The sequence below is a fragment of the Marmota monax genome, unplaced genomic scaffold (assembly GCF_021218885.2).
Source record: "Marmota monax isolate L192 unplaced genomic scaffold, Marmota_monax_Labrador192_F-V1.1 WCK01_AAM20220418_F8-fsc00030, whole genome shotgun sequence".
Taxonomy (NCBI): Eukaryota; Metazoa; Chordata; class Mammalia; order Rodentia; family Sciuridae; genus Marmota; species Marmota monax.
Genome location: NW_026691988.1, coordinates 7974173 through 7982732, shown reverse-complemented (window position 1 = coordinate 7982732; position 8560 = coordinate 7974173). Strand labels below are relative to the sequence as shown.

The window sequence follows — 8560 nt, the reverse complement described above, 5'->3', positions numbered from 1 at the left end:
GCAAGTTCAAAGCCAGTCACAGCAACTTAGGGAGGTCCCTCAGCAACATGGCAAGACCCCCATCTCAAAATAAAAAATAAAAAAGGCTGGGGATATGATTCAGTAGTTAAGCCATTCTAGGTTCGATTCCTAGTATTAAAAAAAAAACAAAAAGTATTTCTAGGGTTGGTAAACTGGATTGTAAGGAATGTTCTCTATACTAGTATTAAATTCACAACCAGGCCCAATACTGTATTTAACTGAAGGAAGACTGTTAAATTAGAACCTTGAATCCTTCAAGGTAGTTAACCTCTTAAAACATAAGGCTTAAGCCTCTACGCAAGAAATTGCAACTAAGATTAGTATTAATAGAAATGATTCAAATCTAACGTGGCTTGCCTATTTATAATCTGATTCGTAATTCTGGCAGATCAAGTGACGTTGGGCTGTTTCTAGGCCAGCACAAATGGTTGTTACAGACTGAAAGCTTACCTGCTTCGTGTTTTTTTTTTTTTTAACGTCTGTGCCAATCTCTGAAAGCTTAGGTGGTAATGCCCTAACAACGTCACAAGGAAAAGCAGAGAGCTACGACGCAAACTGTCCCAGACAGCCTAACCAGCCTGCCACTACGGCGGAGCCAATGGCGAGTTTATCAGATGCCACTCAAAATGGGATTTAGACCGTGGTTATTTTCAACTTTGACAAAGTGCTTCTGGCACATTTAACAGCAAAGCAAGAGACGCTCAAGTTAGGCGTCCATGAAAATACGCCACGTTTCCTGGCAGAGGGAGGCGCAGGTCTGGGACCACAAGCTGCCTCTTGCCTTCTGGTCTTCAGACAGACTTTTCGTTTTGGGGCTGGTCTAGGCCGGCACCACAGAGAGCACGGACCAGAAGAACTAACTGTCGCAATGAGCAGGGGGTAATAGTGAAGTCTAGCTGGTCCCCTAGAGACAAGGCCAGTCGACCACCAGTCCCTTCGTGGAGTCCGCCGACTTTTAGGCCTACGAAAAAATCCGCTCCCCACTCAAGCCCTCCCTTTAGTCTACCGCCACCCAGGCGGAGGAGGCCCCCGCGGGCCAGAGGGCGGAGTCACCACATCTTCGCGCGAGACCATACACGCGACTTCCCAGAAAGCCTCAGGCAACATCTTAATAGCGGCCAGAGAGTCGGTCTAGGGCGGAAGGGTGGGCGGGGTCTGCCTAGATATTTAGCGGCACTCGAGGCCACGCCCCAAATCGGAAGTGACGGAGACGAGCTAGCGCGTCGAAGCTACCTCTATGGTTTTCCTCTCGTTCTCGAGTCGGGAAATGGCCGCTGTTTAGTTACAACGGAGATAAATCCCGGGAACCGTGCTTCAGCGTATTAGGTAAGCCTTGAGATGCATCCAGATTACTCAAAGGCCCGTGAGTACCGAAGACCCGTTAATACTGTTGACTCTTTTGTGGGTGGTGACGGGTCGGCGACGGCGAAAGAACACCAGAGCCGTTGCGCCGTTATTTGTGCGTTTCCCTCCGAGCTTTTTTCTCAGGTTTTCGGGGGACCACGAGCTTTCGAAAAGGTGTGGGGGTGGGGTAGGCTGAGTGAACGGGGCGCGCGAGAGCGCGCGGCTGCGAACCTGGATCGAGATCCAGAGACCGCGCGGCCTTTCGTGCGCGTGCGCACACCTCTTTCAACCCTTCCCCCACTTCTTCTGGTCGGACCCCAGCGCGCGCCCGACCAGATACTCTGCGCACGCGCGCTTCCTTTCTTGCTTCCCCGCCTACGGCGCGTGCTGCCGCGTGAGGTGCTGCTGGTGTTCGCCTCATTGGCTGGGAGCGCTACCTTTCTTTCCGGCCTTTTCGGCTTTTACAAAATAAACGTGACCTGCAGCAAAGTGCCCTGGGTAAGTCGACCCTTTTCGGCGTCGTCTTTAAACTCTTTTCCTCGCTCTAGGATATCCGTCGATTTAGGCCTCCTTTTTGTTATTTTACTTGGATTTAGGCGTCTGTTCTGCCTTTTCTAACCGACTTCGGCCTCTGCCTCTGGTCCTGGGTGTTGCTGGGAAATTTATTCTGTGTTAATCTTCTGGGTCCCTCTGGCAACTCATGCTTGTTTTGAAACGAACGCGCAGGCTTGACTCCGTAACTCTTTCCTAGCATGGGGATCGAGTCTTAGCCGATGGGGCTGGGCGACTTACCTTAGCCGAAGGGTCATTTCTGCAGAAGTGCAAGCGAAACCGAGCTGGTGATATAAAAGGGTGAGAGTGATGAGTTCAGTTTGTGGATTTAGCCCTAATTTTGAACCCATAAGTTGACTCGATTTACTTTTAAGATATATCTGGTCACGGTCAAGCAGCAGTACCGGCAACAACTTTTCTGTCCTTTTGTGGTGTGTGTGTGTGTGTGTAGAATTGAAGAAATTAATACGAAGATTGAAAGTGTTATGTGGCTAAAACGGGAAAAATGGTTGGCCACGTCAGACTTGTATCCTATTGCCACGGAGTCTTTAAAATTTTTTAAAATTAAAAACAAAAGCAAAACAAAATATTTTATTCCAGTTTAAAAATATTTTATTCCAGTCTAAAAGGTACGGACAGGTTAGTGTTTAGGCAATAAACAATACTTATGTAGGAGAAACTAATGAAAGTTTATTTACATTTTTGTCTGACCCTATCAAATACTGGTTAATTTGATGGGAATTCTTATGTGTTTGAAGTAGCTCATAATAAACAATCTAAAGCCTAACTAATGCTAATTTGTAGCATCTTTTAAGGATTTTACCCTTTCACCATTATATTGTGAACACTGGAGTCCCTCTGAAATCAGATAATAAATGGTGTCTGAAGAGACTAGTTCGAGCTGATTCTTGACTTCCAAGAACAGTAGTATTTTAGGACTTGATGACAGACTTGTAAGAAATACTTGTCACTGGTAAGCTCAGATGTATTGAATTAATTAGCTTGCATTATGGGGATTGAACCCAGGGATGCTTTACGACTGAGCTGCATCCTCAGTCCTATCTGTTTTTTTTGAGACTAGGTCTTGCTAAGTTGCCCAGACTGGCCTCAAACTTGTTATCCTCCTGCCTTAGCCATCCAGATTGTTGGGATTACAGGCAAGTGCCATGCCTGGCTACTTGAATGTATTGAACAACTTATGTACAGGTTGCTCTAGATTAACTGTAATGTGAATACTTGTAGAAATGGAGAAAGGTTTTTTTTTTTTCTTCCCAGTTCTGCATGGATCTTTGGATTGGGAGTTCCCGGAAAATACTTTGAAATTATTAGTTGAACATTAGCTGAATTCTGCTGTGCTGATTTTCAGTGATATTTAGCAAATAAGTAGATACCGGGTAGTGTCAGTATTGATGTTGTAATTGTAGTGAGTTTCTTCATTAGTCACATCCAGCTTCTTAAGTAGTGATCAGTATTATTTCATAGTCCTAAGCATTTAATAATTTGACTGTCTCCAAAAAACAAACAGCCCACTGACATGAAGGTAATAGCAAAACTAGCTTGAATTTATGTAATGTTTTGAAATTTTCAAACACTTCAGTTTTTCTTCCCAGTATTTCTCCATTTTCTAGATTGAAGCCAGAAAGTTAGAAAACTAACAGCAACATAGGCTAGGAAGTGGCATAACCTGGTTTACAGTGCAGGTATTCTGATCCATGGTTCCCATGCTCTTTCTTTTAGCAGGGTGCAACAAGTTGGACTAAGAACTTATATTTTTTATATATACATACATACATACATACATACATGTGTTGGTACTGGGGATTGATCTTGGTTTCTTTACCACTGAGCTACATCACCAGCACTTTTAGTTTTTATTTTTGAGACAGTCTTGTTAAGTTGCTAGAACCACACTTAGTTCTGAGGCCATCCTTGAAGAGAAAAAAATAAGATGAAGTTAGACAACATGGTGCCTGTAATCCCCAGTGACTCAGGAGGCTGAGGCAGGAGGATCACAAGTTTAAGACCAACCTCAGCAACTTAGCTTACATAGCAGCCATCTTAAAATGTAATTCTGATGATGGGACTCATGATCAACCCCTCTAGGAATTTCCCCACTGGAGTTACAGTAAAGTCCGGGCCAATAGATGTTATATGATCTGATCCAGTGCTACTTCTGCCTTATCTTGTACCCTTGGCTCCTTGATCAGAGTAACTCAAATGTTTTTACTGGTCTGCTGTCTAGAATGTCTTCTGCCTAGAATGCTCTTTGCTCCATTGATCTTTGCAGTATTACATAAATGTTACCTCCTTAAAGATGGCTCCAGAGTCAACTAAATTGTTTTCCTCCTAGCATGTTGCCTTGTGGACCCCTCCCCCTCAATATGCTTGTCATTATTTGTTGTTTTCTTATTTGTCTTCCCCTCACTGGGCTCTCCAAGAAAGTAGAATATGTAAGTTCTCTTAAAATTCTGTATATAATAGGCACTTAGTATGGTGTATTCTGAAAGCTTAGAACTCTTTTCATTGGAAAGATGGTATTAATACTTAGTTCACAAAATTATTAGGATTAAATGAGATGATTTTATTTATTACTTGACACAGTTTTTGGTATGTGGCTGATATTTAGTTTACTATGATTTGTTGCTGATACCTGTTCATCTGTATTTGGTTTTTGTAGTGAGGGGACCTCTTACATAATCATGTCTCATAATACTGTACACAGACTATCTAAAAAATTTTTAGTTGAGGGCTGGGGCAGTAGTTCAGTGGCAGAGTGCTTTCCTATCCCCCAAACCACAAAACAACAACAAACCAACTTTAGTTGAGTGGATAGGTCTTTGATGCTGACTGTTGTGTATCACATATATTGTTTGAGTTCTTGGTGTGGATACTTGAATATATTTATGCATTGTTAACGAGCTGGTCCAACAGCTTGTAGTCCCTCCTCTCTCTGTTTTCTATTTGTAGAGTATTTTTTCTTGTAATCAAAAACATTACAACTCAGAGTAAAAAGAAACTTGGCAGTTAATTATTCTGGATATATATTAAAGTTGGCCTTTTGAAATTGTTTAGGGGGAATTGTTAGCTAGTTGGATCCTTGTACTGCTTCCAGCAGTGAAATCGGTGATACTGACTTCAAGATCAGAAGAAAAGTTTTTTGAATGGTATCTTAATTTAGAAGGTTAGCTCTTTTCTTTCCCCACTTGGGGGTTTTGATTTTTAAACATTAAACTTATATGAACTTTAGAAACCCTTTTAACTCCCTACTCAAGCCTATTTGACTTTTCGGTTTTGCTACTTTTTAATTTTAGTATGGTAGTACCTTAGTTACTGTGTTCCTACTCCATCCTAGCCTGAACCACAGATCTCATATCTCCCCAGTTGTAGGGCCGTGGCTGTTTAAGGTATACCATTCTTGAGTTACTAGTTTAATCTCATTTTTCTTTGTATTTCAAATATTGTTGTATTTAAAATTTTGAATTGTTAATTAATAAGATACATGGATTTTCATTTAAATGTATATTTTTTCTCCCTTAAGCTTGTTTATTAATTCCAGTGCTCCGCACCCCCCCCCCCTTTTTTTTTCTTTTATTCAGTACTGATGCTCTACTGCTAAGCTACATCCCCAGTCCTGTTTTTTTGGCACTGAGGATTGAACAAACCTGGAGTGCTTTCTGTAACTCTAGACCTTTTAATTTTTTTATTTTGAAACAGGGTTTTGCTAAGTTGCCCAAGCTAGCCTTACCCTTGAGATTATGGGCATTTGCCACCATGCCTTGCTTTTGTTCTATTCTGAATTTTTGCTCCCATAGTATTTTTTTAAAATAATTCTTTTTAGTTGTAGTTGAACACAATACCTTTCTTTTATCTATTTATTTTTATGTGGTGCTGAGGATTGAACCCAGGGCCTCCCACGCACAATGCGAGCACTCTACTGCTGAGCCACAACCCCAGCCCCACCCCATAGTATTTTTGAACCATCCTTTGTACGCAATTGATAATCACTGAATGTTATTCACAAAGACAACCTTTCCCATTTTGATAGCTGCTTAACATTTTGAGCCAAATTTAAATTGATTTACATGGTAATGGTTAGTTTAGGATGAGTATTGATTTCCAATAAATACTTGTTTCATTGCTGATTGTTACTTGTACACATGTGAAAGTACTTTTAGATACACAGTTTAGAGATCACTCTGATGGAAATCAGTTTTAGATGAAAACGAAAGGAAGTGCCAAGACAATACATAGCAGAGCATTAAACTCATTGTAGATGTTGTAAGCATTGTGAATATTAAATACAGATTACTTGATGTTTTCATATTCTAAGATAACAATGTTAATTACTTTGGAATTTTATGATAGGGAGATAGCATATCTTCTTTTTCTAAGTCAAATTACTAAAATTAGAATTCAAGTATTAAAAAGTTAAGTTGCTGTCAGTTCAATGATAAACTGCTGCATTGTGATTTTCAAAAAAAAAAAAAATTGAGTTACACGTTTTTTATGGTTTAAAATTTAATGTTTCCTAAATCAGTCTCCCCTTCTTTGAAATCACAAGTGCCTTTATTAGCATATTGCAGTACCCCTCCGTATTATAAATAGTGAATATTTAATTTACCATAACTCATGCATTTTTTTTATTTGCTAGGAGTTTGAATTTAGAGTTTAATTTCTCAGAAACGTCTCTTCAGGAAGAACTTTACAGAATCTCAAAACCCCACGTAAGTAGCATTCATTTTTCTGTTTTCAGTTTACACTTGTTTCATTAAATGTGACAGCTGAGCTGATGATTCAGATGGAATGATTAAAAACCATGTAGCCTGAAGCTTTTTTTTTTTTCTTTTTTCTCCTTTTTGGTGGCTTGTATGAAGTTAGATTTTAAGTTAGTCTTAGAAAAAAGATTCTTCTTTTTAGATCCTGGTGATTGAACCCAGGGAAACTCTACCACTGAGGTATATCCTCATCCCTTTTTTTTTTTTTTTTTTTTTTTTTTAAATTTTGAGATAGGGTTTTGTTAAGTTGCTTAGGGCCTCCCTAAGTTGCTGAGGCTGGCCTCAGACTTTCAATCTTTCTGCCATCTTGAGTCGCTGGGATTACAGGAGTATACCATTGCGCCCGGCTGATTATTTTCATCTCTCCTGCTTCTAGGTTGTATATTTGCTTCTTCCACTTCTATAAAAACCTCTTCTAAACGATTCAGAACATAAAAAGCAAATTAAAATCAAAGCAAGACAAAAAGACCCTGCTGTTTTAACCCATCTTCCCTAATGCAAACAAGAGGAGTTCCATAACTTAACTTTCCCCCCCCTCTACTTTGGTGTTAAGGTAATTAAAATTAATTCCTTATTATGTGCCAAAATTGTATTACATGAGCTACATTTATCAACTCATTTAGTTCTTTATGAAATAGGTGCTGTAATTTTCTTCATTCGTATTAATTGCGGTTCAGATTAAAGATTTTGCCTAAGGTCACACAAAAAAGGAGGAGGTGTCTTAGCCTGGCTTTGAATCTAGGTAGTCTGAGAGGTTTTTGATCTTAACCTTCTTTAGCGAGAAATATTTGTGTAAAGACATGAAAAATATATTAATCCAAATTTCTGGGGCTGGGAGTATAAATTAGTGTCAGGTACTTGCCTAGTTTGTGCAAGGCCCTGATTTGATCCCTAGTGCACCAACGCACAACAAAAATTTCAAAAGAACTCAATTTCTTTTGGACTGATAAATTTATAGTTGTGCTTTTTAAATCACTTATTTGGAATTTCAGGAGTGTCTATTTAAAAACAAATCAAAACCCAGATGTTTAAAAATAAAATTGCTGCTTAAACAAACAAACAACCCCCCCCCCCCCCCAGGTTCTGGGGAATACATTCATTTAACAGTTAAAGAAGTACCTGATTGAGTGTTCTGAAGACTTTCCCCGACCCCTGTTTGTGGGCTGGGGTTTGAACACAGGGCCTCATGCATACTAGGCAAACAAAACACTGAGCTACACCCCTAGCCTGGCCTGAAGCCTCAAAGAATTATTTTCCTAACTAATATTGTGTTAGTCTTTTTAATTTTGTTTATATAAAACATTTTTTTTAATTGCATACCAACCCAGATGTTCTGGTTTGGAAAAGTCTATACAATTTCTGATTTGCTTGCTAGAAAGTACCATTAGCAAAACAAAATACGTCAAGAACCAAGATCAGAGATTGTAGATGTGCATAGCACAGAACCTATGGGTAATTGAAAGCATTTCTTTTTCTTATTAATACAGTGAAAGTGGTTTTGCCTAGCTATTGGAATCTTCAAAATCATTTGACACTCTGGTTTTTTAAAGTTTTTCTAATTATCTCAGAGTGGAAGAAAAATAAATTTCTTGAAATAAATCTTATTACACTGAATGTTAATTACATATGTAATTTAAAAAGTTTGAGAAAGGCAGTATTTTGAAAGCCAATAAAGTGTCACAATTCCTGATAATCTAGATTTCTTATTTTAGAGATTGTAAATGTGAATGTCACCAATTTCATTATGTTGTCAAAATAAAATAGCTTGCCAAACCAAATTTGTTTTTTTTCCTACTGGGTAACAGATCTCCCTGTGTGAATGTTAAATTTCCTTTATTAATGATGTAGAATTCTTATTCTACCTCTTT

At 39.1% G+C, this 8560-nt stretch overlaps 1 protein-coding gene across 11 annotated transcripts in view; it reads left to right on the top strand.

Moving 5' to 3' along the window:
* The first annotated feature begins 1192 nt into the window (after positions 1-1192).
* Positions 1193-8560, top strand: part of Bclaf1 (BCL2 associated transcription factor 1) — a 29311-nt gene continuing 21943 nt past the window's right edge. For 9 of the 11 annotated variants that reach the window (XR_009227376.1, XM_046450130.2, XM_046450110.2 and 6 more), the window contains exons 1-3: positions 1193-1347; positions 6569-6641; positions 7069-7245. The gene's annotated coding sequence lies outside the window, so the exon portion shown is untranslated. The remainder of the gene's footprint in view (positions 1348-6568; positions 6642-7068; positions 7246-8560) is intronic. The other 2 variants (XM_058581435.1, XM_046450057.2) reach the window with 1 other exon arrangement.